Genomic DNA, 3,844 nt, shown 5'->3' with positions numbered 1-3,844 from the left:
TAGTTCAGAACATGGCAATATGCAAGTTATTGCCCATGTTTGGACTTGATCCCTTTGGGGATCCTAACTCCCAAAACAATGTGTTCTAACAGGCTGGTGGGGTGTGCCAGCACTTCCTATTGCTAGGTATGCCCACTAGCCTGTCTTTGCCACTTCCCCTTTTCCCCTTTTCAGAATTTCTTCTATGCACTTACACTCATTCCTAGTTTCTAAGTTCAGCCCCCCTCCTGTGAACCATGCCTTGGGACCTTGAGTTCCCTCTGAACTTGGACACTTGAGGGCTGGCCCTTCCGCACTGCACTATGTCTCAATCTTGCAATGTATTTGGGTGTGAGCACTGCCCGGAGTCCATGAGGCTCTTAGGGAACTCTGACACACCCCAAAAGAGAAAGGCTTTGGATCTTGGTCTTTGGAGTTGGTATACTTCATGCTTCAGGCAGGAAACCTGAATCAGGCTCTCCTTGGTTGTAATTTTAATTTTTTGTGATGTAATTTCTTTATTTTATTTTGGTCTGTAACAATTTTGTAATAAACTTCTGCGGTGATTAGTGAAAAAGGGAAGGGTAACCGTGCATGCAAAGGGGTAGATATCATGTTCATAGGGAATATTTACATTTCTATACTCATGTATCCTGTTTTCAGCTTTCACTTCTGCATTTCATATAGAGACCATGTCTATAGGTTTTTGCACTTCTACATCTCATATAGAGACCATGTCTATAGGTTTCTGCACTTTTGCACCTCATATAGAGACCATGTCTATAGGTTTCTGCACTTCTGCATTTCCATAGAGACCATGTCTATAGGTTTCTGCACTTCTGCATTTCTATAGAGACCACGTCTGTAGGTTATTGCACTTCTGCATTATATAGAGACCATGTCTATAAGTCATTCTTGAAATGCTCATACCATATAGATAATATGCCTATAGGACTTCCTGAATTTTGCATCTGCATCTGTCACTAGGCAAACCTATTTATAGGTTTAAATAACTAACAGCATTTTAGATACCATGCCTATAGGACTTCTACACTCTTGTTTCGATTAAAAAAAATATGTTTTAAATCAGTAACGCCTAGAAAGCATGCCTATAGGAACCATCAACTAAATTTGAATCGTCCATTCGCTTATGAGTCTAAAATCAGTAGCAACAATAACGACTGCAGAATTTATATTCCTGTAATTGACAATTTCTTTCCCTTAAAATCAGTATACTTCTTTTCTGAAACTAATAAATATCATTCCTATAGGTTTTCGTTTAATACTTAGGCAAGCCATAGGGTAACTTGTAAATTGAATCAGATTTTATTAACTACAACCAACAGGCAGGCTTGTTTCGGGCTTCTTATCTGAAATATGTAATAGATCAGTTTGCCACAGCTCTTAAGTTTAATCAGACCATAATTAGTACGTGTAAGATATGCTAAACTATATGCTTCTTTTTGTTTTTAAGGAGGTTTGTCTGAGCCTTTCTATCTGTTATGTGCTTCTCCCCATATTTGTTACATATGTGTTTTGATTGTCGCCTTAGAATTTTGTCCTTTGAAACTATAAAACCTCACACCCCTTCCCTTTAGGATTAGCAGTCCCAAATACCTCCGGGGCTGATAGAATTGGGGCGGGTAATAGCATGCAATAAGAAAACGAGACTATTCCGCGCTTTAATACCTTAACGGGGTAGGAAAGGGTACATATGGATATGATGACCACGCGATAACACCACGTGTATAAACGGTTACCGGGTGTTGTGTGGGGTGATCCATATTATTTATGAACTTAGGACCCCCCCCTTCCTTTACTTGTTTATTTTATTCAGAATTTCAAAATTGCTTTTTTTTTCAAACTTCAGCTTCTTTAACTTCTTTAATTACTTACCACGATTATGTGAAAATCCTCCTCTTTTACTTGTTTATTCAGAACTTTAAAACTGCTTCCTCTCAAATTTCAGTTTCTTTGACTTCGTTTAACTGCAATTACTTGCAGCAATTATGTGAAAACCCCTCCCCCCCCCCCCCCCTCATATTTGTAACTCCTATTTGTCTATCTGTTGTTTGCACTTAAAGTCACAATTATAGTATGGCCGGGAACCACACTAGTGGATCTCGAGGGGTGCCTAACACCTTCCCCTCGGGATAATTTCAAGCCCATACCCAATCTCTGGTTTTCTAAATCAAAGTTCTTCTTAGTGTCCTAATACACTTAATCATTTGGTGGAGACTCTTTAATTCAAACCCAATTCCCAAAAGGAAACGAGTTGTCCTCCCAAATGTCATAAACCCGATTTCGCGAGAAAAAGGGGGCATCGACAGCATGGCGACTCTGCTGGGGATTTCTTTAAGGCTTTTACCATTTCATGCTATTTGTGGCTTTATTCTTCTTTATATGTCTTTATTTGTTTAAATTCCTTTAAGTATTTTTTTCCCTCTTCTACCTTGAAACTGACTTGGCTCTTTGTTTCTTTCCTTTATTTCTCTTAATGCTTTCCTTTATCGCTTTCCTTCAATATTGTTGTAAACTATGAGAAACTGTTGTAATTATTACTTTATGAATGTGCAAATACGTGACAACTTGTTTAATTATTGTAACTGCATATTCGACACTATATTCCACTCGTGCCAAACAAAGGACCATAGCAACGCTTATAATGAGTGGTTGTGCCCCTCCGATATTATCACCCCCTAAATCCGGCAAAGGCATATTTGCGGTAAAACCAGTCGATCAACGGTGTAGTCGACGATTCCGCGCCTTTCCCTCTTGAGTTGTCCACTCAAGGGTACCAGTCTAAAACCCCATAGAAACCTTTTCTCTTTAAATTATGCATGCATCATGGTCAAACCTAGCCGAGTCAGTTATGTTGTCCGCATAATGACTCTTTAAGATAGCCTTGTCCAAAGTCCATTGGGTTTCCTTGAAACCCAAAACGGACCTTATCACATTCTGTGCATTTATTTGGAGGACTAAAATGCTTTTATGCTAATTGTTGATATTAAAATAGTCGAGTCTGGTGAGGGTAAGGGCCTAATCTTTTGTCTTGCAGAAAATGAGGCACGAAGTCCCGAGATTCGGCATGGTCACCAGCATCCACCCCAAATTGCTAAACTGGTGGGGAGATCTTCATTCCAGCGATCAAGCTCTTTTCAGGAAATATCTAGGAAATCTACCTTCTCTCCTGGAAATTCAACCCAACAACAAAGTCATAGAAGCTGCCACTCTATTCTGGGATTGTGATAGGTCAGTGTTCCGCTTTGGAGACATTGAGATGACACCCTTGCTAGAGGAAATAGGAGGACTGGCTGGTATACCGTGGGAAACTCCGGGTTTGTTAATGCCGGAAAACCGCAAAGGTAGAGGTTTTCTCAAAATGATGGGTCTAAAAAAGAATCCAGACTTAACATGTTTGAAGGAGTCGTACATTCCCTTTGACTACTTGTATGAAAGGTACAATCACAGCAAATCCTATCGTACTTATCCTGACGAGTTCGCCCTTACATCATTGGGGCATATCCATCGAAATGTCTTTGTCTTCATGTTCTGTTTCTTGGGGATGATAGTATTTCCAATGAAGAAAGCAAGAATCCATACCAGGCTAGCTATGGTCACCAAAACTCTAATGGAAGGAATTGACGGACAACCATTTAGTCTTGTGCCAATGATCATTGTAGAAATATACCGAGCCCTAGAAAGGTGTCAACAGGGAGCCAAAATATTTCGAGGGTTGTAATCTGCTACTTCAACTTTGGCTCATGGAACATCTCCAAAAGGGTGAATACCGACAGGAAATCCATCGTAGGGACTGGGACGATCATATCACCTTTCATCATCCAAAGCGAATGAATTACATGCC

This window comes from Nicotiana attenuata, unplaced genomic scaffold, assembly GCF_001879085.1.
Source record: "Nicotiana attenuata strain UT unplaced genomic scaffold, NIATTr2, whole genome shotgun sequence".
Lineage (NCBI taxonomy): Eukaryota > Viridiplantae > Streptophyta > Magnoliopsida > Solanales > Solanaceae > Nicotiana > Nicotiana attenuata.
The sequence above is the reverse complement of the archived record's forward strand: the minus strand, read 5'-3'. Positions refer to the sequence as shown.